Genomic DNA, 26,734 nt, shown 5'->3' with positions numbered 1-26,734 from the left:
CGCACGTTTTATTCCCGACCTTGCCAGCACTGCGAGCCAGCTCCGGGAACTAACGAAGAAAGACCAGAAATGGGAATGGACCACAATCCATCAACAAGCATTTCAACAAATCAAAGACACTCTGTCTACTTCCACCACCATGGCATTTGACAGGCAGACGGAGCTCCTCGTTGATGCCAGCCCAGTCGGCCTCGGAGCAGTTTTAACCCAAACTGACAGCGAAGGAAACGTATTCCCCATTGCGTTTGCCAGCCGGGCACTCACAAAACCCGAACAAAACTATGCTCACATAGAGAAGGAAGCCCTAGCCATCTTATGGGGATGCCGCCATTTCAAAGTGTACCTGCTAGGCAAGCAAGCGAAAGTCTTCTCGGATCACAAACCCCTGATCCCAATATCCAATAGGATCTGCTCCTCACCCACCAGCACGCATTGAGAAATGGATGCTGCAGCTACAGCCGTACAACATCGAGGTTGAATATTGCCCAGGAACAGACAACCCAGCGGACTACCTGTCCCACCACTGACAGAGAACAGCGCCATGCGAGAAAGACCGATGAACACGTCTGTCACATAGTCGCCTGCGCAAGGCCACAGGCCCTGACCCTGCGCGAGGTAGCATGTGAGACAGAGGCGGACACCATCCTCCAGCATACCACAGCCGCCGTCCAATCAGGGAACTGGAAGAATTACCTTGCGTCGATGGACCAGCGCACTGCATCAGCTCAAGTCAAACTCCGTGCTCTGTTCGGGATCCGACATGAACTCTCGGTGGCTCCAGAAGGGATACTACTCAAAGGACACCGAATCATTCTACCCGAGTCCCTGGAGGAGAGAGCCCTCCGACTGGCACACAGTGGACATCAAGGCATCGTCAAAACAATGGCTTACCTGAAGTACAGGATGTGGATGCCGAACATACAACAGAAGGTGATAGAGTTAGTGGAATCCTGTGCAGCTTGCCAGGCGTCCAGAAGACCAGAAAACCCTGAACCGATTAGCAGCGCCCCAAGAAGCTGCAAACGCTGGGACGCAGTCAGCATGGACCACTGCACGATTGCCGGCGAAGGGTACTTACTCGTAGTGATCGACGAGTTCAGCCGTTATCCAGAAGTTGAACACGTAGCGTCCACCAACGCAGAGACCACCATCCTCACATTGGAAAAGATATTCGCCACCCATAGGATCCTGAGGAAAGTGAAGAGCGATAACGGCCCATCATTCACCAGCCAAGAACTGCGTGAATACTTCAAAGAAGTGAAAGTCAAACACCAGCGGATCACCCCAAGATGGCCCCAAGCGAATGGGGACGCTGAAAGGTTCATAGGGTCGCTTAACAAGGTCATTAGGATCGCCAAAGAGCAAGGACGCCCATGGCTGAAAACAGTGTACCGGTTCTTGAGAACACACCGGCAAACCCCGCACTCCTCCACGGGGATCAGTCCTGCAGCCCTGATGCTCGGTGTACCCATACAGGCAGAACTCCCCATACACCCCCAGTGGGTCGCTCCAGAACCCGACATCCCTGCCATAGACGCCATGAGACAGAGGCGAAATGAACAAGAAAGCATCGCCAGGCGAGCTAGCCACAGAGAACTAACACCAGGAGACGCCGTCATCGTCAAGAATCGAGCTCCGCCTAAGAAAATGTCCCTCAATTTTGAGCTTCAACCATGGACGGTCAGTGCCACCAACCACAGCATGGTCGCAGCCACCCGGGGAGGAGAAACAGTGACAAGAAACGTGTCGCACTTCAGGAAAGTACCCCCAGAACTGTGGGAAGAACAACCAACGCTTCCAAGAGAAGAGGCGGAAGCGCCGCACCCGCCCCAGAGGCAAGTGTCGCCATGAAGCTATACCACACCGGGGGCATCTGACACGTCTCACCAGCAAGAAGGGAGAGCTGAAGCAGAAACCCCCAAGATAGACGCACCAGGGAAAAGAAACACCCGGTACCTCCTAAGGGAGAAACCCAAACCATCATCCAGACTACAAGGATACGTGGTGGACAGAGTGCGCCAGTCGAAGTTCCCACCGAGGTGAACTCTAAATGCAGGCAGGATATTTGTTTTTCTATAAGTATGTTAGTTCATGTAAGATGCCAGTTTAAAAAACATTGTTTATTGACAGCAGTGCATATACCTCCAAGTTGGGGAGGAATGTGGGGTCACGTGTCCCGCTATTCAGGGATCACGTGACACGCCGTAAATAAAGGAACCACCGGAACTGACGTGAGGGGGTCAGTCCGGGTTTATGCACCAGCCTAACGAGTCGTGTCGTTCCTTTCGCTGCGCTCACCCCGCGCCGCGTAACAGAAGCAAGCCCGCTGGCGAGCTAGTTCCAGGTGGGAGGCCCTTTCCCCCGCCTAACATCACACTTATTATTAACATTTACGGCGGCTACAAGGGTGGTTATTTGCCTTTTGTACATATTTTACCAATATAAATGCGGGACTCCAGGTACCAGAATGCAAAGTGATCTAAGCTGGACAGTCATGACAGATTTAGATCTCTAAACACTCCCATGTTTAAAGCACACTCCAATGGATCCTGTGTAAGAGCCCCATACCCTGCTTGTAGTCATTCATTGACTTCCATGGCATGCTGCCTGCCTGCAGTCATGCATTATCTGATTAATAAATGTGCGCAGAGCGATTACTTTCATTATGGAACATGTACAAACTGCTTTTCTGTCAACATCCAGGATACCTGGCAATAACAAACTATGCTGAAAAAGATGGTGGTTACCTTACACGTCATTTCTCCGAAGTGATCCAAAGGCAAATAATCATCTACGGCAAAAAAAATAAAAGCAGATTCCACATTCTAGGGAAGCACTGAAGGTATTGTCTGTTAAGGCAAATTGTAATATGCTCACTCTACTGTAAAACTATTTCTCAATCTATTTCTATTTCATCTTCAATATATTTTAAACTATGTCTCAATCTCGAGAAAAAAATATTACTTTGTAGGCAGCTCCCAGTGAACTTTTATTGATGGCAGAGAGACCAATCTGATTGGTGACCTCAGGAAAAAAGATGTTAAAAAAAGCAACGCTAATAACACAGATACAGATGGCGAATTAACATAGCACCCTTAAAACAAAGAGTGGCAGGAGGGGTGATAAGGAATGTCAGCGCATCATAGCTCAGCTGGCATGTGCTGCTTTATTTTGTCCTTTATGACCCTGCTGGGAAGCTGGGTTAGGTTGACCTTCACGCTATGTCAGAAACCATAGTACCTCAGCACAAGATAGACCACTCCTTTTGAGAACACATACCTATCCTGATGCCCTAGATCAGTAGCTGGTTTAGTTAGTGATTGGCTTGCACCCTCCTGAGTACTTATTTTAATTCCCACCCTCTTCATTCCCTTTTGCCGGATCCTGTCCCTACTGTTTCTCTCCGCATTATTTACAATTCCCAGAGTGTTAGAATGAATGAGCTTACTTACTCCTGTAGAGCTAGAAAGGGGCTTTGTGAAATCAGGACCACTGTAGTATGGACATTAAGGACAGGTGTGGGGGGAGAGAGACAGAGAGAGAGAGAAAGGGAGAGAGAGACAGAGAAAGAGAGAGAGAGAGAGAGAAAGGGAGAGAGAGAGAGAGAGAGAGAGAGAGAGAGAGAGAGAGAGAGAGAGAGAGAGAGAGAGAGCGCGAGAGGGGGGAGTAAGATCACTGTGTGGGAAGCAGGCCCGGCTCCAGCAGGAGGGCCAGGGGGGCAAGGCCCCCCCAGATCTAGCACCTGGCCCCCCCTAGAAAGTAGGTCATGTCAGTGGTGTGATACACCACTAGTAATCAAGGGAGTGGGGGGATGGATGCCACTCTAAACATTAATCAGCAACCTCAAAGACATTCTGAGAGGCTGAACTGCAGGATTTGTTTTATTGCCCTAGACAATGATTTATGCCCCACAGCCATGAAAGTACAAATAACCAGAGAGATGGAGAGCCACACACACCTCTAAGTGAGGTAGCACACATATTCAAGCAGGCTGCCTACAACTATTTTCTCAAACCTACAATCACAATGTTGGTTTCTGTATTTTAAATTGTGTTTATTTTTTGTGAGAATATAATGGTTTTTCACATCATGCTTAATAAAATGGTTAACTGTATCAAGTTATATAAATGACAGGTAAGATGCTTGAACACAGATTTCTGCACAAGGTGCGTCACCTGACTTGGGGTCCTTACAAATTACATTCAAAGTATATATTCTGCTCCATTAACTACTTGAGTATAAGTGAAAAGATAAGGTTGGTTGTAACAAAAATGTAATTCTGGAGGGAAGAGTGTAGTAAAATCAAAAAGTGATACATGCAGGGCTTTGAATTAAACATTACCACTACTGTTGCATTGCGCAACATTCCATGACATAATTTTGCGGTATGTCTGTACCATTAGAGAAGGGGACAAGCCATTAGCAAATGACTTTTGATGCTGCCACCAAAAGGTGCAGGTCATTCTCAATTTCCATCTTCACTGGAACACAAGTAACCACATGGATTTTTAGGCCCTGTGGTCTAAAAGTTTGGGACGGGCTTCTGATATTAGTGACAGGGCCAAAGCTGATATGCAAACAATACTATGCAAGGCTGGCCAGAGCAATGACGGTGGTTTTAATTGATTCATAGACTTTTTACCTATTAGGTACAACCAGAACGCATGCAGTGAAACACAGCTAGGATGGCGATAAAATGTGAGAAGAAATACACATCCTATGGGTGTGTCTGTTAATTTACCCACCTAATGACTAGCCATGGCTGTGTTTATACCTCACCAGAAAAACCTAACGTTTCTAGAACTCTATGAGCAAGCTCTATAACAAAGTAACACCAAACATGTTGCTCTATAGGGCCCGTCAGTGTTATATCTAAGCATTCTTTTGAGTGTTTAATTACTTAATTACCTGTGTAAATAAGCTCCTGGTGTAGTAAAATTGTCTTAATGTGTGTCTTCAGCCAGTTGATTTTATAAGCAATATATTTGTCAATGCCTCTGTGATTGCACTGAAGTCATGTCTTAAACAAGCAATCACATTCCATCCGTTTTGGCTTGCTTATAGGTATTAGACATTTGCCAGGCAATGCCATCATATGCCCAGTTACTGCCACCATTTTCCAGCTTTTCCCAGCTTATGACCAGGTGGTACCCTTATGTGGTCCCCTTATGGAAGTGTCTGGCAAATGCCTATCCCTGCCTAATCAAAAGCCCAAGCCGTTGGCTTTGCCGTTGCATGTTGGCTTCTGTTTGTCTCGCTAAGTTAATGTGTATATGCCCAGATGTGGATGTCTTGCTGGCTACGTCTTGGGAATCAAGCTGCACTGAGCTGGTCCAACAAGGCCCTACCTGAAAATTATTAGGCTAGGTTGGCAAGTTTTGACAAGTTTTAGATCTTCTCATGCATACTTAACAGTGGGGCTCCGACCTAAATAGAATGTATCTTTGTTTGGAAGCCTAGTCTACTCTGACAGAATGTTTCATGATTCAAACTGATAAGTACTGACTTCATAACCTTAATCTGTTGAGTAACTTTACAGAGTTTTCAAAGTATGATTTAAATCCTGGGTGCTGGGTGTTTAGGCAGTGCCAGAAATTAAACATGAACACCCACAAAATAAACAAAAAAGAGGAGCATTTTCTATAATGTTCCAGGGCAAAGTATATAAGGTGTACATCTTTTATAAATACAAATCAGTATTTCAATATTTACTAAAGAGTACAATCAGAGGTGGATTTAACATTTAGACAAAGGACACATGCCAATGCCCCTCCCCTGCCCTACCATCACCCCTCACATGCAAACATCAAGGCTGAACAGGCCCTACCATTGAGGTTGTATCTTTTAACAAGTCTCAGAGGCAGATTATTTACAATAGGATGTGCTATGCCAAATATGCTGTTGATACTCAGTGTCTTTTCACTTTATCAGGTGACCACTCCAAAGACACTGAAGTCATTAATGCCACATACAACCAAATCGAGCTCTGGATGCTGTATAATGGCCTAGCCCTGAATAACTTAAAAACTGAGATTACTATCCTGGGCACCAGCCCCAAGTGGCGCCAGCTTGATCAGTCCTATTCATTCTTTCAAATCGCAGACTGTCTGCTCCCCACTTTGAAAAAACAATAAAAACCTTGGGAGTCACGATTGAGGTCCCATATCAGCAGCCTAGTGTCAAACTCAACATTATATTACATTATACTTTTGACACAACTCAGACAATTCCTTGAGGCCTGCAGTTGTGCCACCCTAGTCAGGGCGATCATAGGGAGCCGCCCGGACTTCTGTGGCAGCAGTCTACTTGGGGTAGGCAAAGGAGAGCTCAATCGTCTGCAAGCTGTCCAGAACAATGCAGTTAGGGTCGTTATGGGGATGCGCAAAACAGATCATGTCTCAACAGCAAACCGAGCATTACATTGACTCCCTATTACAAAGAGAATCAAGTTTCGTACCCTTTGCATTTCAGGGGCTTGATTGGAATAAGCCCTTTTTATATGGCAGCACAGTTGAAGTGGCTATCTAACAGTCGTAATCTAAGATCCAATAACACAGGGTTGCTTTTCACCCCAAAGGCCAAACTGGTACAGGTGCAAAATGGATGCTTCCCAGCCACAATTCCTCACTTGTGGAATACTCTCCTGCTTGATTTGAGGCTGTGTGCCAGTCTTCCCAGGTTCAAACGTGTCCTGAAAACCTTGCCTTTTGAGTAAATGGATCCTTGACCTCCACTAGTTTCTCTCAGGTTTCTCCTTAGGCTTCGCTGAGCTTTATGTTTTTTATTGTTTGTCATGTCAGTGCTCTTATGCCCCCGGGCCACTGTCATTGTGCTTTAGAAATAAATTCAATAAATAAATAAATTAGAAATGAGAAAAGGTAAAAAGGCAGTGATCATTGCTGTGGCACTTAAAAAAATATATAGAGTTTTAAGAAGCTGTTTAAGTGTGATTGTTAGGTGATTAGTAATTAAGGGGATACAGAACAAGCTGTGTGAAACAATAACCTTGACATGCATTTCATTTCACTTTGTGTCTGTAAGAGATTTTTTGTAAATTCTCATTCATTGCTATGCTGGAGCTTGTAGGCTTTCATTCAGGATGGGGAAAATAAAGCTACAGTCATAAGGGATTCTTTTCCAGGTCAAGCAAAGTGGAAGAAGTGGCGCTAAATGCATTTAGCTCCACTTTGTATGAGCTACAGGATTTTGTATGATTTGCCAAGCGAAGTTGGAGAGCAGATCAGACTTAACAAGGCCCCCCTGCCGAATCCTATTGGCATTCCAGCAGCATGTATTTTTGAGTTGGCTGAAATCCAATGGATTCCTATGAGATCTGCCGACTTTTACACGTGGTAAAAGCAGACAGAGTCAAAAGGAATCTATTGCGGATGACTCCCACAATCATTAATTGTGGAGATGATTTAAACTTTTCCAGACACGTAGTGGTAAAGTAAAGATCAAAAGCAATTTTCACCTGTTTTAATCTTTACTTTTCCAGTACTTGGTGGAAACAATTAAAATTAATGAATGGCCCTTTTGCAAAAAAGCGCAAACAGGAGAATTCTGCTCTATGCAGTTCAGGATTCAAAACAAAATGCCCCAATCTTTTCATCAACATGAATACATTGTCAAGTTGGTTTATCATGTGACTGGTGCATTTTTTAAGTAAACTTGTATACAATTTAATATTATTTTAGTTATTGAAAGCCAAACTTCAACACATATTTGTACTAACTTGAGCTCTATGTGTGATCCTCAGCATATTTTTTTTAATTTCACTATGCCTTGCCTGTTAAAAGTAGGTGCCCCTAGAAGGGATTCAGTTTGCATTACAAGCTATTCCAAAAAACCCCACTCATGATTTAATAGATGGCCAGCACAGGCATTAGGATACACACACACACACACACACATCTAACTTTGAACCTTGAAGGTTTGCTGCTTGCTGCTCGGTCTAAGGGAACTACCTTCTACAAGGGAAAGCCTCTTTTTGTGTTCCCGGATTACCCTAAAGAAATCATGGCAGCTCGGAAATGCTTTAAGGGTGTAAAAGACTTGGCAAAGTCCCTGAAAGTGAAGTCTTTCTTGAATAGATATAACTCTATGACCTTGATGTTGCCAGAGCGAGAGAGAATTACTTCTGACCCAAAGGAAGCTTTATCTTTGCTTGAGGCATTACGGGATAATACTAACGCAATTGATGATTGATTTGTCATTTTATACTTAATAATGGGCTTCCTCCCCCTCCTTGTATTTTTTGATTTTTGTATGGGTGGTTTTTTTTTTTTTTTTAATGTTGGTTTGCATTGGTGAAGATGGCGCCGAGTGCTTACTTCAGTTACAAGTTTAAATTCACCTGCAATTCGGTGCTGGAATGCGGCTCTTGAGTTCCTTCCCGTGGGTAGCACATCTCTGAGGAGGGGACACGTGACGTGCGGCGCTGCATTACGCTCCGCGTCACGTGTCTATATTTCGGCGTTGAGGTCGAGTCCGGATTATGGCTGTGATTCCTCTTTCCGCGTCGTGTCACGCGTCTGCGATACGGCCTGCGATGAGGGATGAAGACGCGTCCGGATTCAGCGGTGCTCCTCCTTTGGTGACAGTTTTGCGATGCTGATCACGCCGTTTGTAATGATGAGGTACGTGTTGGAGCCTATGGAGTTGTGCAGCTTATCATCAATTATATTCTGTCCGGTGAGAGACTCTTTTGCTCCGGCCTTGCTGTTGGCTCAAAGTCTTTCAAATATCTGCGTGCAGTATTTCATTGAAATGCTAATTGTACCTACTAGATAATAATAAAAGTACAAGTGGGATGCTGCTCAAGGAAACTAGGCGCGATGCATGAAATGGCACGTGATGGCGTCCTCTATAAAGTCCCTCTTTGGATCAGTGGTGCATGTCATGCGTACTTCCGAAAAGCGTATCATCTGACACCTGGGGCAAATGGGGCGTGCAGCCACGAAAGCAGATGTATTGACATGGATTATGGCTATTTCGCGGACATATGTATGCTGAGTCAATTTTTTAATAACATCGGAGACATCATTGATGCACTGCTGCGGAGGTTTGTTCTCCATTTTGCATTGGCTTCATGGCTGACCCCAGAGTCATCGTAGAGCTGTTACTTCTAATGCCCCTCCACCTGCTCTTTGGTCCGGGTGAAGGAATGGGCATGTTTCTGACCCATGAGGATAGGTGATGCCTTTCATTCTGGCTGTGCGAACGGTGAAGATGTGGGATGGAGGCCATTCAATGTACTTTGGTCCATGATGCAGCAGGGAATGGTCAGGGGCGGAAATTTTAAACCGTGATTGTCTGCTATGTACTTTGCTGCACTGTTTTTTGTTTTACTTTTTTGCTGTGTTTTTGTTTTCCCTCTTTTTTTTTTCTTTTTTTTTTGGGGGGGGAGGGGGAGGTGGTATTTTTCTGCTTACAAGTTTTCCTGAGTGATGTTTGGACTAATAGTGGAGTGGTCCGCATGTTGTTTTAGATATATTTGCTGTTGCACCCTTTTCGCCCGTTGCATCTATCGGAGATGCTTTTGGAAGGTTTCATGTTATGCTATGCTGATATGAAATGGGCTCTTTTTAATTTTGGGGTTGTCTGGTTGGTGATGTTTATATGAGATTGGGAGGAGTACCGGGGGTGGCTTGGGGTTTGTTCTTGTTCTGCAGGTGGGGGAGGGTATTTGCTTTTTATCAGTACAGATGTTTTGTTTTGGTTTCTTATGGTTTTATTTTTTTCCTTGCAATGCCGTCTGGGAGGGGTGACCAGTTGTCTGTTTCCTCATGGAATATAAATGGTCTAAACAATCCACTCAAAAGACAAACGATTTTTAATTGTTTGAAGGATATGCACAGTGATGTTTATTTTCTTCAAGAGACCCATATATTGCTGGATGAAGTTAATATGTTTCGCAAAGGATGGATTGGGGAATTTTATGTCTCGTGCTATTCATCCAGAAGTAGAGGGGTCCCTATTCTGATTTGGAAAAATTTCCCGATTAAGGTCTTAAACTATTGCTCTGATAAGGAGGGTAGAGTCGTTGTGCTCTTGGTGGAGGTTCAGGGAGTTCGAACTGTTCTTTGTAATGTTTACGCTCCCTCAGTGGATGACGGTTTATTCTTTGGTAAAGTTGCTCAAATGTTGCAGGATTTTGCTTGCCGGAATGTTATTCTAGCGGGAGATTTTAATTTGGTTATGGATAAAGTCAAAGATCGAAGTGGATCCAGTGCTGTTTGCAGGAGGGATCCAACATTCTGTTCTTTTAGCTCACTTATTTCTGAATTTGCCTTAGAAGACTGTTGGAGATTACTTCATGCTGATTTGAGAGAATACACGTTTTATTCTAGCGCTCATGATTCGCATTCTCGTATAGATATGTTCCTCACGGCTGGTTCTGCAACCTTGAACCTAGCTAGCTGTGAGATTGGATGTATTGCGGTCACGGACCACGCCCCTGTGTTTAAGGAGATGAGTTTACAGTTTGATTCCTCCAGAACGTTTTGTTGGAGAATGAACACCTCAATTCTTCAGGATGAGACAATTGTGGATAAAATCAGATCTGAAGCGGATCATTTTGTGTTGGAGAATAGGACGGATGGAATGGATGTTGGAACAGTCTGGGAGGCATTTAAATGTACAATGCGGGGCTTGATTTTGGGCTTGTCCAGCAGTAGGAGGAAATGTTTGGAAAGGAAAAGTTTGGATTTGGAACAGAATATTAAGCAAATCTCAAAGGATTTGATAAATGATTCTGTGAATTTGGAGAAGAGGAGGGCACTGAGGGGACTGCAGAGGGAGTTGAATGAAACTTTGAAAATGAAGGCTGAGAAGGACTTGTTCAAGTTGAAATGTTCTTATTTTGAATATGGTGAAAAGTGTGATCGCTGGCTTGCCTTTAGATTGAGACAGCAGCAGTCAGAAAGGTCTATCACTTCTATTAAAAGAGGGAATGGTCAGTTGACCTGTGATCCAAAACTGATTAATGAGACATTCAAGGAATACTATATGAAGCTGTATCAGAATGAGTTGGGAGTCAATGGATTGGATGAGTCATTTTTGGAAGGGTTGGAAATACCTAGAGTGAGTGATTTGGAGAAAGCCATGCTGGGAGAGGCTGTGACTGTGGATGAAATGAAATCTGCGATAGGGAAATTGAACTCGGGCAAGTCTCCAGGTCTGGATGGTTTGCCTGCTGAATTTTATAAAATCTTGCCTGATTCGGCAGTGGACCTTTTGCGAGATGTTTTCATGGAATCTAGAGTGGGGGGTTTGCTTCCTGCTTCTACTAGTCATGCCATTATATCGGTTTTTCTTAAGAAGGATAAGGATGGTTGCTTGACTTCGAACTATCGTCCCATCAGCTTGATTAATACTGATAATAAGATTTTGGCGAAATTGTTGGCCCTGCGCTTGCAGTCTCTTCTTATGAAGTTGGTACACACTGATCAACCAGGTTTTGTTCACGGCCGGAGAACATCTAGTAATATTAGGACTTTATTACTGTTGATGACACATGCACAGGATATGGAGGATGATGTGGCTGTGTTTTCTTTGGATGCGGAGAAAGCGTTTGATCGCGTTGATTGGAACTATTTGATCTCTGTATTGCGTGCTATGAATCTGGGAGAGGAATTTATTTCCTGGATTAGCTTGCTTTATGCTTGTCCGACTGCCGCGGTCAGAACTAATGGACAATTGTCAGACTCTTTTGTACTACAGAGAGCTACGAGACAGGGATGTCCTTTATCCCCCCTGATATTTGTTTTGGCTATGGAACCATTGGCGATTGCCTTGAGATATGACGTGGGAATTCAGGGCCTGAGTTTTCATGGTGCTGATCAAAAGTTGTGGTTTTATGCGGATGATCTGCTATTATTATTACGGAATTTGACAGTGTCCCTTCCGGCCTTGCTGGATGTTTTAGATTTTTATGCGGTGGCAGGATTTAAGGTCAATTGGTCTAAATCTGAGGTATTGCCGATTTCAGGTTACTGTGATAAGAGTTTTATTAATGGACTTGGGTTTCAGTGGTGTGACAGGAAACTGAAATATCTGGGTATTTGGCTGACCCCGCCGGTGGATGAGATGGTTGTGATGAACATGAATGAGGTGTGTGGTGACTTGAAAATGAGCATTCTGAGGTGGTCTTTGCTTCATTTGTCCCTTTGGGGCAAGGTGAACGCTCTAAAAATGAATGCAGCACTGAAAAGTAATTACATTCTTGGTATGCTTCCGTTGAAAATTGGCCAACATTTTTGGAAGGAAATTGATGGTTTGTTGCAGTCCTTTCTATGGGATAATAAGCCGCCACGGCTAAAATTATGGAAACTTCAGTTGCCAGTGGAAAAAAGGGGCCTGGGGGTGCCGAACTTCAGGGCGTATCATTTAGCTTTTTCAAGTCATTTTATTGTTTCCTTTCTTGATGGATACGCCTGATAAATGGGTAATTGCTGAGGCAAGTATGTTGAGACCGCTCCATCCAAGAGCGATTCTCACGGCAACAAACAAGTTATGTAAGAAATCGCCTTTGACAGTTTTTCTGAGAGAAACATGGAGACAGGTACATGAATTGTCGGGATTGGTTGCTTCAAAGACCATTCATGCATCCATTTGGTTGAATCCGTTGATTTCTGTCGGGGGTCTTTATTCTGGCCGGATTGGTTTCTAGGTGGAGTTCTCTGGATTGATGATGTTCTGGTGGAAGGTGAGTGGATTGGAGAGCGTGAGTTGCGGGCGAAGTTTCAGATTGACAATTTCAGATCCGATGACTTCAGAAAATTGAAAAGATGCATTGGCGATGTGACGGAGCAAGGAAGTTCAATGGTAAATCTCTATCTTAAAGAGAGGGAGCCAGGTGGTTGTTCGATTGCTAGCAGGATTTACAATTGTATTGTGTCTGCTTATAAGGAAAATTCAGATTTGAGAGATGAATGGGGAAGGAGATTGGGGTGTGAGATTTCACCCGAGATGTGGTTGGATATGTGTGCGAATGTTAAACTAAGTGCTATTGATTTGGTGGAACGGTCAAGACAGATAAAGATCCTCAATAAAGTGTTTTGGAGACGGAACAAATGTTTAAGAGGGGGTTGATGGACTCGGATGATTGCTGGTGTTGTGGGAATGGACAGGGAAGTTTGGCACATCTACTTTGGGAGTGTGTGCGTGTATGGGGTTTTTGGCATGATGTTTGTTGTGCCTGTCTGCGTGTTCTGAATATGGATGTTGAATTGGATTTTATGACAATGATTTTGGGAGGTGGAGAATTGCTGGAAGATCTCTCTGTGTCACGGAAAAAATGTCTGCTCTGTGGTGCTAGTCTGGGCAAAAAGTTGGTTCTGAGGGGATGGAAATCAAGGATTGCACCAGTTCTTGACGATTGGATTGAGGGGATGTCTGCCCTTGCGTCCATGGAAAAGGTGGTTTTTAAGAGCCAAGGGAAGTTGAGTATGCATGGAAGGGTTTGGGATGACTTCCCGAACATTTACTAGATTCTTTATGGCATTATATTTATATTGTTTTGCTGTTTCATGTATACTTTATGGTTCTGTACTGATTGACTGATTTATTTGTTTATCTATATGTAAAAGGTCATAAATAATAAAAAAAATAAAAAAAATAAAAACACACTAACTTTGAAAATATCCAGGCCACATTTATTGAACAAAATTGTGTCATTCATTACCAGTGAACACATCAAACAAAGAGTCATCTCGGACAATTGCATTTTATAACCAGTATGTAAACAGTATGTACCAGACAATGATGTATAGGGGCATGACAGAGGAGCAAGACCCGCTCCTTCATGCCATACTCCACCAGGAGCGATACCAGGAGGCTGGAATACCCTCAACCAGCACCGTCTGCCTCCTGATGCAGCCCTTACAACCCTAGCACAGCCTTGCACTCTCAAATCAATTAAAATGTGCTGCGAAAATGCAACAAAGAATAACATTTTGTGTTTCAAATTTAATATTGTACATGAACCATTGATGGGAGACATTCAGAATGGGACTAATGTAGGAGTTCAGTTGGAAAGGAGGGGGCATTTGTGGAATGGGTGGGTGAAGGGAGAATTGTATACATGTGTATATTATTGGAGGATATGTTGTTGTGCTCTAAATATTGTTAAGATCAACAAGACTACCTGTATTGATTGGGCATGGTATGTTCTGTTCATGAAATAAAAAAAAGTTTTAAAAAAATGTAATTTTGTAGGAAACAAAATCTCCTATTCCTTGCTTCAGTATTGTGGGGGGGTCTATCTTTCACAACAGGATGGAGGGAGCACAATCATCCCCTTCGGGGCCCGCTGGGAGTAGCCACAGCGCTCAGGAAGGTATTTGTTGGGCAGACACCATCCATCTGCTCAGCCCTCTCAGAGGAAGAGGAGGAGGCATCGCCCTGAATTCTCTTCGGCCAGGCCAGGAAATGCATGCTGGGTGCTGGTGTGAACAGGTGAAAGGATAGGTAAATGGGAACAGTGATTAGGGCAGCTTAAGGAACGTGTCTGGATGGTGAAAGGTGAAGGAGGATCAGATATAACAGAAAGGGGAGAGCAGATGGGAAGGGAAGACAGGTAGATTGATGTTGCAACACGATTTTCCTTGCTTCTCTTTTGCTATGTACTTTTTTTTTATAGAGGTGTGCAAATTTATTTTTGGAGATCTGCAAAATCTGGATCAACGCCAGCACTTTGAATAGGGTTCTCCTAGATCCACACCCAATGGAATGTGGGCCCCCCTGGTCACAACCCTGGCCCACCCAGATGAAAATTCCTGGAGCCGGGCCTGGTCTGTGTCCTGCCCTTCCTCAGCTCTGTAGGTCAGCAAGATGAAGTCAAAGTAGCCCCAAATTGCTGGGGTTGACACTGAAGCCAAATCTGCCCAATGGTCATTGCTCGCCACTGTATAATCGTGTATCATTCTTGTATGTTTGTGTGTGCTCCGTTTCTTCAAATGTTGCATGAGAATTACACTGTGCATTTCTCATTTAACAATTTTATTTTTGGCCGCCTTTAGGCTTGGGCCAGTGAACTTTATTCATTTGTTTTTTATTTCTTTGCATGATTTCGTACAGCCCTGATTGTCTCGGCAACTGTGCCTCTGGTTCATTATTGATGCCTGCAGCCTGAGGTCTGAGGTAACTGCTGGTGGTGCCATTTTCTGAACACATGCCAGTCACTACAGCTCAAACACAGATTACTGTGCAGACAAGCAAACATTTCGGATGGCAAGCCTCTACATTTTTCAAACTAAACTTGCTCGTTAGTAATCACACTACGCTCCCAATTGTTGTCATTTATATCAAACCTCAGCATTCCAGTGGGTGAGTGTTTTTTCTTTAGAAAGCAAAGCTCAATATTGTCTTTTCAAAATTGCAATGTTTTTCCATAATCATCAAGGCAAGCAGTGGAAAAATGTGCTAATTGACAGCATCATGTGTGTGTAGCATCTGACAGCAGACATGGGAAAATGATTTGCAGAGTTGAAATGTAAAGTTATATGTTTTAAATTTCCTTTATAAAACTAGCATTTTAACTCTATATGCCCACAGCATTGCATTAATGCAATGCATATCATGCTTGCTAAGTTGTGCATACGTTACACATGGATCTTTGTAAATGTCATGACCAGCCACTTTTAACAAAAATATAAATATGTAATTTGTGCAAGCAAACCCATAGCTTTGTGAGGAGGCTCCATAGCGGTTGCAATAATGCAATGAGGAAATGAAGGGAAAATAGAGAAGTGGGATAGATGGGTGAGTGGATGCATGTTTCTCACATTTATTGAGACTGATATGCACTCGTTGTATGTCCCTCTATCATTGAAGATCTATGTTTGCAAGATCATGAACTTATTTAAAACATGAATTTTTTAATCCATATATGTTTAAAGCATGCTTTAAATGCACTAATTCTGACTAATTTTACTCAACATTTTCTTGGGGGATACTCCCAATCCCATCAAAGAAGGGTTGGGCTCACGCACTGTGCTCGCTCCTTCGGTGGAATATGATATGATATAATATGGAATTCATAACACGCCCGTACACAAGTGTTTCTAGGTGCGAATATGGGGCCAGTGTGAAAAAAAGAATCAGCGGCCACTTTTAGTTCCCAGCCCTGAAAGCCAGTGCATTTCAGACCATAGTCCATCATCAGCACTCAATCTGTATCAACTCTACTTGATAAAAGAATTGAAACATCATCTGCAAAGACCAGGATACAAATCTTGAAACAGATGAGTATATGTTGTCAGACCTGTATATCTGGGTGGGCAGCGGGGTGAACAGAAACAAGTCGGCTGGAGACAACCCAAGCAGGGTCCAGAAATGGAGCTCTCCCGATGCAAATGCCCACATATATATACACTGGGACTATACAATAGATGGGCAGACAGCATCCAGGGTGTCTCTCTGGGTGATTTATATTCAGTTGCTATACATCCTTGGACCAGGGACTTTTTTTCTCTGTAGTGCTCCACAATTCGTATTTTGGTGCACGCAGTGCTGCCCACAATAATACTAATGTTAGAATCTCACATCTCACACATGAGCCCACAGAGTCCACTCCTTTCCCATCCAGTACCTTCATGTCACTAAATCAACCTTGCATAAAGAGGCAACTTAGCTCCGAGTGCACATGTACAAGGATACTCACCCGTCCCATGGTAGCAAAATGCAGAAATGTAGTGTGCTAATGTGCAGTATCTGTCGCTGTCCCTGTCGGTTTGTGTGCTAATGTCATGTGTACAGCGTCACGATTTATTGGGAAGTCACTCTCAGTTCGGAGATCTCCCCCCCCCAAGCCAGGTGGCGCACAACAATGCGCTTTGCAGATTCAACTTTAGTGAAGCCTCCAACATATATAGAACCATTCAGCAAATACCCTCTTTACAACCAATAAGCTAGGAACCAGGCCGGTGTATAGTAAGAATATATATTTATTTAAGTTTTTATAAAGAATAATAGAACAGTCACAAAAGCATCAGCCACCAACACCATGGTACTACACAATATCACAATTTCAAATTACTTGCACTAATTGACTGATTTATATTTCTAATAGAATTTCATTTACTACCACATACAGGTAAAATTTGGAGATGGGAAGTCATTACTTTACATTGTAATTCTTGCAATTGAACCATGGAAAAATGTAACACACAGTGATTTCTTAGTTTGTTACTGTGCTTTTTTCTCCCAGCAACACCGACCCTCCAGGAATCAAGCAGGTATAACCCCTCTGGGGGGAAGGCAAGGTACAGAGAGTCGGAGGGCAATGGGAACATTGTTTTGGCTTTTTTTTTCAACAGAAAATAGGTGAAATGCAAGGCTTTGAGGTTTCTGGCTCGAGAATCAATGGGAATAAATGGTAAATTTTGTTTTGCACAACTTATACAAGGGAAATGCAATGCTTTAGGATCCTTGTTTGAGTATAATGGGAACATGTATTTTACACACTCCACATTCACTTGAAAGGCAGAGTTTTAGGGTTCCTTCTTTTTAGGATTATGGACACCCCCTTCTGTGCAAAAGTCAGGGTTTCCGAAAAATAGTTACTCAAGTTCGTATTGTCTATACCGGCTCTAACACACTGGGCATGAACTTTGTTAGTTTCAAACTCTAACAACACTCATCCCATGATTTTCCATATGGGAATTAATTGATTTAACTTTAATGAAATGTGCTAAGGGTCTACTCAATTTGAAGCCCCTCCCACACAATTTAATGGAAAGGATTACAACAGTTCAATTTAAATGGATAGGGTGGTTTTCTATGGGGGAATTAATTTTAGTTATATTTAATAAAATGTGCCACGGGTCTACCCAGTTCCACCGTCCTACCCACTATGAGAGATGCAGATTAAGGCTGGCAGATTCCCACAAACATAGCACAGATCTGGTCAAAGGCTTCGGACACAGATAGTCTCCAGTACCCAGTACTCATCTGGGTCCTCAATGGCAGGCCCAGCTAGCTTCTAGACTTCCCAGTCTCTGTCTCCGGTCTGCAGGTTTCATGACCTTTCCATGTAAACAGCTTTTCCCCTGGTGAGGTTTACCCTGATGGCCTTTCTAGCTCTCCTTGCCTCTCTGCTAGTTATTTCTCGCAAGAGTCCAGAAGTAGACTACCTCCAGGAATAGGCTGGACAAGTCAAGTCCCTCTCAGATTGAAGACTGATCTCTTATAGGGCTGATGACACTCAACTATTATAATAATTCCCACAATACAGATTGGGCAGCTCTCTCCCCCTTCCACCAATTCCACCCACTGCCTGCTGATAGGACAAGGAGTTGGGATGTGTGGATGATGGAGGCTGAGGGAGTAGAAATATTCTGCATCCCACAATAGCAGGTGGGTTTACCTGTTCAGTGTTCTTGAAATCTCACAAATGGCAGCGACCTACATTTTTTCAGATAACTGTAGGCACATATATATTTTTGAGTTCTATATTTTATGTCAAGTCGGTAAATACTAATCTTATTTTGGCACGCACTTTCTGGGACAAGCTACTGTTATTTTTTATTTGCTCCTGAGCGGAAATAGTAAAAAATCTGACCCTTCACAACCTATCACCACACCAACTTTCCATTTCCTCAGAATTATGGAAGGACGAAGTCATAATTTTCTTCATAACTCAAATTTAATAAATCACACATAATTCATATTTACATGGTAGCAACAGGCTTCTTATCCCCTTTAATATGAGTCTGGGATGTGTGCACTGGAACACATGATTCTCTTTTAATTAAAGAAAAGATGACCCAATGTTAATCAATGGCACGGCATCACCTGGGAGTTCAGAGTTTCATATGTAGCTCCCACCTTTAAGTTTCATTTCTCTTCTGTGACCTGACATTAACATTTGTTTATCAGCAGGTTCTGTTCCTACACAATGTTTGAAGATCCATTAGTGGCTCTGAAGGCCATTTCTTGAGGTGGAGTTAGCCCTAAAAAGGCCATTTATGTTGGCCACTAATGCACAGATAATTCAGAGACCTGTCCGTAAAGGTCATTTATGCTGGCCGACTTATCTGAATCCTCCGCAATTCCAATTTAATTCTATATATTTATTTTTCATTTAACTGAAATCCAGGCCTGTTTTCTCCTAGAGGGCCTCAGCCAAAGACCTTAAGGTCGTGGTTTAATTTCAGTGGAAAGCCAGAAACTGCATTCATACTTCTGAAAGTACAGATTTTAAATCAACAAGATGTGTTTACATGTAACATTCAGTATTGCATCTGGGCATTTTGTTTACAATACAATCTTTCTTTGCATCATGTTTGAACAGATATAAGTTCACTTTTGGGATTGTTCACATGTAGACCACACTTACATAGAAACCAGTGTTCATTTTTATACAAAAAGAAATAGGCCTTTCCCTTTAAATGTTGTGATTTTATATTATGAAAATACATATTTGTTTTATGAACAAATGCAAATTGCTTGGCTTTTCTTTGGATTTCTGGATCACCATCTTGTGCTGCATAGAAGTCAATGTCACATGCTGCTATCAGCCTCTTTAAATTGACATTGTAACTTTTCATATTTTAGGAAAACAGCATTTCCAGACATGCATGCCTTTTCCCATTCATTGGGCATATCGAGCAGTTTTAAGCTGGTAAATTCCCTTTCACTTGGGCGCCTGTCCTTTTCATACTGTTGAAATAAGCCCATTTCTTTTCATTTCACTAGGCCTTATGTGCGAAATAACTGTTTTGTACAGGCTTTTATATTTCAAGGAGGGCATTCTACATTAGCCAGCTTCACTCTCACAACAGCGGCCTAGCATGGCCATTCAGTCTCTGTCACTCCGGGGCTGTATTTTTACCCCAAATGTCCCCCATGGGTCTTTGACTCATAGAAAAGAGCAAGGGAGAGTGGGGTTTTTGTTTTCTTTTTGCTTTGGGTCATGGCTTTTCTCGTTGGAGCATGTCTGCTCTTTTCCTGTCCTGAGGGTGTGGCGCTCTGGTCTGCACTCTACCCTTTTTGGATTTTGGGGTTTGGTCCTGGAACACCTCCCTTTTTTGAACCTTCTTACCACGGGCTGTGAAGGTAGGAACTTATTGGGTCTGCAGAGAGTAAAAGAGAATTTAAATATGTTATGAAGTACTTCTTTCCCTGGCAAATAGGCATACAATTTGAAAAACAAAACAACATCACATAACACATTGACATGTATTTCCCTTACATGAACATATCTACATACATTATTTTCTCATCCTGATTTTTATATATTCTTTACGAGTATAAATTACTCTACATGTAAATGTGTGATATTCTCCATCTGGGTTTCTATTCTTTCGTTTCATTCTTCATATGGTTCCTGTGCTCTACCCTCGCTGGACTCTTCAATCAGTCATAAAGTCTGTCTGGGGCGACAACTCTTCAACTGATTGATATGTACCCATTTCTCTTCTTTATGTTCTCTTTTAGGGATGCAGATCTTATAGGCGACATGCAAGATTTTATCGACAATTTCAAAGGCACTGCACCAAGAGGGAAGGAACTTCTGCTCTTTGGCCTGGTTCCTTTGGGAATTAAACAGGTAGACCCTTTCACCTACTTCATACTCCTTCTTGGTAGTCTTTAAGTCATAGTAGGTTTTCATCCGTTCTGCCGACTTTTCTAATTTTCACCGAACATAGGCAAAATCATGCTGAATGTGCCAAATTTAAAGGTTCAATGTACTCATGGATCATGAACATGTTTACCAGTGTCTGCTCTTGAGTTCTGTAGAGCAGATGCTGAGGTAGCACCATCTTGTGTCCAGTCATGAGCTCAAATTGAGCCATTTTTGTTGCAGGAGATGGTGTGGACCTAATGGCCATCAGGACAAGCAGTAATCAGATGTCCCAACTAGGTCCAAATTCCTCCACAAACTTCTTCAAGGTGCCCACAATTGTTTTAATTGCTCCTCTCAAATCCCCTGCTCGAGGCTGGGTGGTAGGCAATGTGGAGTTTTCTTTCTACCCCTAGGATCTCCCACATCTTGGTCGTCACCTTGCTGGTAAAATGACTTCCTCTGTCCAACTTAATCCTGAGGGGAGTCAGAAATGAGAGAATATGTGGTTGTTCGCTAGTGCGGCAGCTGTTTACGCCTTACAATTCGGGGCCACAAGACATTCTACCCGCTTGGTAAACAAGCATTTTACAGTCAACATGTACTTGTTTCCTATAGAGGATCGAATCATTGGCCTGATGAAATAGACTTGCAAATCTGACAAAGACCGTGTAATTCCCCATTTTTGTGTGGGAGCTGTGTGTATGAGGGAACTTGGCTGAAACTGAGCACACACAAGACACCCCTTCAAGTAGATGTCGAGGTCCTGACCTATATGGGGCCAGTATGCAACCATATGCAAGATTTATATTGCTGTATGAAACACCCTATGACTGGCAGTGGCCGCGTCATGGGCGTGACTTAACATCAGGCTTCGGAATGAGGTAGGTACTACTCACTGGACACATCCAAAGAGGGATCTCCATACCAACAAACCATCTTGGATACAGAACATTTTGGAAAACTTCATCATCACCCAGAGATCATCTTTCCTGGTATAATCCAATTCTGTCAGATTAAAATTCACAGGGTCTTCAATATACTGATAACACTTCCCAATAATGGGCTCCTCTTTTTGTGCAGAAATCAAATCTCTATCTGGCGTTTCTTTACTCCACTGGGCAGTTGAGAGTTCACTATTGGCATGTGTTTGAGACCTGGTGACAGCAGTGAACTGGATTTCCCCCAACAGGGATTCGGGTTTCTATGAGATCCCTGTGAGTGTCTGTGGTTTTTGCCAACTGGTCAGCCACGTCATTCCCAGTTTTGTCTTGTCCCTCTATTTTGGAATGACCTCTGATATTTTTCCAATAGATGGTCATCTCATTGGGGGTCACTAGATCATCAAATGATTGGATTAATGCCTTAATTGCATGCCTCAGTTTTTCCAGTTTATAAGGTGTTTTACAAACCCATTCCTGACATAATCTAAATCAGTGATTATGACCAGTTCTTTAAGTTGATGGTGAACAGCAGTGAGGATGGCATAATAAACTGCCATCAACTCTGCCACCTGACTACTTTGTGGTCCTATTTTGTAACCAGCCGAGGGATCAGGGGTATCATTCACCCAGGTATTCCGAATGCCAGCTACTGATTCCTTTTCCCCGTTATTTTCAACATGGTAGGAGCACCCATCCACGTAAACGGTGGGTATCCCCGACACGTGGCTTCCTCATAAACTTTGTGCGGGGAAGTAAGGTACGTCTCCATATTGTCCTTGGTCCTTAGACTTTCATCCTTGAGACAGTTTTTGTGAGCACAGTCATGCAAATCAGCCAATCTTTGTGCTAGAGGACTCTTCTTGTTTTGGCCATATCTAACCTCCACAGGTAAGCTTTGCATGGAAAGAATACAAGAAGTAATTCTGGAATTACTCACATTCCCTGTTTGGATTCAGTCACTTCGGAGATATTGCAAGAGTTGGTGAGGAGTATCAACAATGATGTGCTGCCCTGGATGAATGGGCAGTAATTCTTCAACTCCCATGCCATTGCTAGGAGTGTCTTTTCACAATCATTGAATTTTTCCTCCACAGAGGACAAAGTCTTGCTTGCATTCGAGATTACTTTGTTGACCTTGTCATGCTTTTGGTATAATACCACTGTCAAGCAAATATCTGAGAACTCCATCTCCAAGAAGAATTCCTTGTTCTTTATGGGGTAAGCCAAACAAGCGGCTTAGTTTCTGTACTGCCTCTGAATGTACTGGAGCCCCCTCCCACTTACCCCCGGCCTTAAATAAATGGACCAAAGGTCAAGTGACCTCTGCATAGTCTTCAATGAACTTTCTACTATAATTACGGCATCCAAGTAGGCTTCTTATTTCTCGCAGTGTAGTAGGGTCTTTCAATTTCATTAATGCTTCCACCTTTTTCGTTTGGGGACTGAGACTCTCAGGGGTGATTTAGTGCCTTCTGAAAGGACAGTTTTCTGCTGGCTTTCTCCAACTGGGTCAGAACATAACATAACATAACATATTTCAGCTATATGTTCCTCCACAGTTGAGCTCTTGATTAAGACATCATCTACATAGGCCAGGTTCACCCTTTTGCCCAAATCGGGCATGGCCTTATGTAGGAAGATGTTCAATTCATTGCCAGAGTTTATCTATTCAAAGGGGTTTTGGGTCCACGTGTATTGCTACCCCTCGAATGTAAAGGCTAGCTTGTACTGGTCTTCCCTACTTACGGTTACTGTCCAGTAACCATTTGTCAGGTCAATGGTGGTGTACACTTTTGACCCTTGGATCTGTGTCAGCCATTGATTGATGTAGGGAAGGGGCAATCTTGACATGTGGAACCATAGTTTTAACTCCCTTAGGTCTGCACACAGTCTCCATTGGCAGTTAGGTTTGAGTATCCCCAGTACCGGGTTGTTAAATGCACTGTAGATTGGACAGATTATCCCACTGGATTCTAAAATTTTAAAAATCTCTGTGAGTGACTCCATGGACGCGAGAGGTAACCGGTATTGCTTCACAAATACTGGAGCAATCTCGGGTCATGGGTATGGTGGTTGAATGTATCTCTGTGCATCCACAGTCATATGAATCCACTGAAAAGATAGCCTGAAAATCTAGAAAAACCTGTTTCAGCTTCTGGCTTTTTGGCTCCTCTGTCTCACATGTGTCATCAAGATTGATTAATTCTTCAACCATTTTATTAAAGCCTGAAAAGACCTTGGGCTTTTGCAATTTTTCTGTGGTATCCTCCAGTTGAGTGGAGAGATTTCTTGTTATGCTTTTGGCCTGGACATGAGGTTCCAAGGATGGGAGGCAGTCACTGTTGACTCGGAATACCACCTCATCCTTCCTGCTGTCACAGGTCACCTCTTCCACACCATAAGGGCAGGAATAGTACACCAAGTAAACCCCTCCATTCCTGGTGAAAATCTTTGCAGGAGCGATACCGTTGTTAAAATTGTAGCAGTCTTTTGGAATTGTTCCAATGATCTCATTACCTAAATCAATAGAAAAGTGTTGGGCATCAACCGCCATTCCAATAAAGGTGTCTGTGCCCAAAGTGATACTTAGAGGGTCCATCAAAATAAGGGGCTGTTGGGACCCATTTTACCTTGGGAGGGAACCCTCCTTCCCTGAAAGAGAAGATTTTCTTCCCTCAATCATCCTGGGATTCTTCTCTGGGTTGGCTTTGGTTTTTGATTTCTCCTACTTACCTTCTGTTCTTTAGGTTCCAGTTTTTCAGGGGAAGAAGATTCATGTTCAGGCTCAGAGCTTTCCCGGGGTTTTGTTCCGGTGGGAAAGGAAGCTTCGCTAGGGCTTTGCATCTCCCTTTCACCAGGGTCCCCTCTGCTGGAACCTGTTGGTTGTTGGAATTTTCTTCCCGTCATTGCTCCCCCGGGGTATCAGACCCAGGTGTTGAATCATTCTGTGCATCAGTTTCCAGTCAAGGGTTCTGCTGAGCCATCAACATGCAACCCAGGTCTTGTGTTAATTGTTGGACTTGTTGCTCCTGTTTTGACATTATTTCTGGTAAGTAGGGAGGTCTTGATTCATACCTTTGCTGCTCATGGAAAGTGTAGCTGTCCCTTCTCCCGAAGTAGCTTGGGTATTGAACGTTTCCCTGATAATCTTCCACCCTAGGTCTCCCTTTCTCCCGGGTTTGGGAATCTATTATCCTGAAAGCCGGGAGAGAGAGCAGGGTTATTCTGGAAATTAGGTTTTGAAGGGTATCTGGGAAAGAAGCTTAGGTTGGGGGTGGAGTACTACTTCCCTCCTGAGGAATGTTTGGATGGAGGTTTTGCCAGAAGTTTGGAGGGAAGTTTCCTTGGGTGCTACTTACCTGGTTGGGCCCCCCTTTCTGTGCCGCAGGAGTGTAGACATACCCCAGGATGGGTCAGTTACCTGTGTATCTTGGACTGATGTACGTGGCCGGGTCAGATGGAGCATTGGTATGGTATCTTGCCTGGCTACAAACTGATTGGTTTGGATCAGAGGGTCTCATCTGCCTCTCGTTCTGCTTATTGGTGGGAGGAGAATTTTTAGGCCCCCGTCTCTAAGACCAATGTGGGAGTATTTTTCTCCTCTGCTACCATTGCAGTGGCAGGTGTGTTTGATGGTTTGGGTTTTTCTGGGTTATTCCTATTTTAAGAGGGTTTACGGGCCTCATAGATCCTGGTGGCCTGTTCAATCACCCAATCCATGGTCCTATGTTCATGGATCGTGGAAATCCCTTACAAGTTGGGTCATTATGTGCTTTGGGAGCACATGAAAATATGTGTTGATGAACCCCTGGTGTTCACCAAATTTGGCTATTTCACTTTCCAACCTCTCACATTTGTTTTTCTCAGTCCCTATCTCTTGGTGGTATGCAGAGGCCTGAGTTTTCAATTCTGACACCGGTGCTTGTGTGGCTTCTAGCACTTTACTTTTTGCCATTTATCAGTCTCTTAGTCCCTTGTTCTCTTCACAAAGGAACTCATTTTTCTTCTGTGAGGCTTGCATCATCTGCACATATTCAGAGTGTTTCTTTTTCAGAAGACTAATCTCCTACCCTTGTGCAATTTTGACCTGTGTTGCCTACTCAAGCTCAATCTTTGCTTGCCTCACATGCTCCATTAATTGTGCATTTTGTAAACTACTGTCAGTAAGTTCCTGATAACATGACTCGCTTTTCTCCACATCCATCCTTAACTGACGCACTTCCTGAAACAGGGCAATATTCTGTTGACTTATTGTGTTATTTTCTTCCCTCAACTGCTTTCTCTGCTGTTTCAAGGTGTTCAGATCTTGTAGCATCTGATCAAATTCACCTTGAGAGTCAAACTCTTTGATAATTAACTGGTGGTTTTCAGCTTTCAGTTGTTTTATCTGTGATTGAAATGTGAATATTTCTTCTAAGCAGGCTCTATTATGAACAACCTGCTCATTTAATTTGTGTTGACTTGTGCTCAGATTTTCAACACATTCTTTATACTCGCCTTGAAGTGCAGAAAATTGAGTTTCACGCTCTGCATTTGCTTGCCATTGTGTTGTTAACTCGTCTTTTAGATGCTCAATCAGATTTTCTCATTTTAACTCTAAATTTTGGCTCTTTTGTGCTTCCGCTTCTAATTGTTTCAGCTCTTTCTGTGCTTGATTCAAAAGCTCAGCCTGGTTTTGCACAGAGGTCACACTATTTTGGTGTCTTTCTTACATGATCAGCATATGGAAATACATGTATGCTGTGAGCTGAGCTATTTTAATTTGCTCATCTTTGCTGGTTTGTTTCATGTAAAAGTCTGCCAGGGCCTGGTGTAACTTACTATTTTTCCTGACACATGTCAACATTTGCAGGGGTAACCTCCTGCATCATTCTGGTTTGCCACATTTCATGTTCTTATTCTACCCATTCACCTTTAATATTTAATTTGGATTGGAGGTTCTTGCTGGCCATATTGATTTCGATGGTCCTCATTCTAAAATGTGTTCTGCAACCTTATATACTCTCTATGCTAGGTCAATAATCTCAACCCTGTTCCTGTTTAGTTTCCACTCACAACGACAACTTAAAATCAACACTGTTTTATCCATACACTGCCTTGGAACCCAGAGTATGGGTCTGAATTGTAATTGGTTATTTATAACACACATAATACCCAGAGGTTTCTAAGCGTGGACCCAAGATTGAACCTGTGTTGCTCTGTGTCACCTTGCATTCAAGGT

General features: G+C 43.1%; 1 protein-coding gene across 4 annotated transcripts in view; it reads left to right on the top strand.

Annotated features, from left to right (window-relative positions):
- Positions 1 to 26,734, top strand: part of LOC138521276 (galactoside alpha-(1,2)-fucosyltransferase 2-like) — a 240,485-nt gene that overhangs the window by 193,026 nt on the left and 20,725 nt on the right. For 3 of the 4 annotated variants that reach the window (XM_069634011.1, XM_069634003.1, XM_069633994.1), the window contains exons 2-4: positions 15,082 to 15,330; positions 19,561 to 19,627; positions 20,443 to 20,554. The gene's annotated coding sequence lies outside the window, so the exon portion shown is untranslated. The remainder of the gene's footprint in view (positions 1 to 15,081; positions 15,331 to 19,560; positions 19,628 to 20,442; positions 20,555 to 26,734) is intronic. The other variant, XM_069634019.1, reaches the window with a different exon arrangement.

This window comes from Ambystoma mexicanum, chromosome 1q (assembly GCF_040938575.1).
Source record: "Ambystoma mexicanum isolate Mex_15411 chromosome 1q, UKY_AmexF1_1, whole genome shotgun sequence".
Lineage (NCBI taxonomy): Eukaryota > Metazoa > Chordata > Amphibia > Caudata > Ambystomatidae > Ambystoma > Ambystoma mexicanum.
This window is presented reverse-complemented; position numbering and strand designations above follow the sequence as displayed.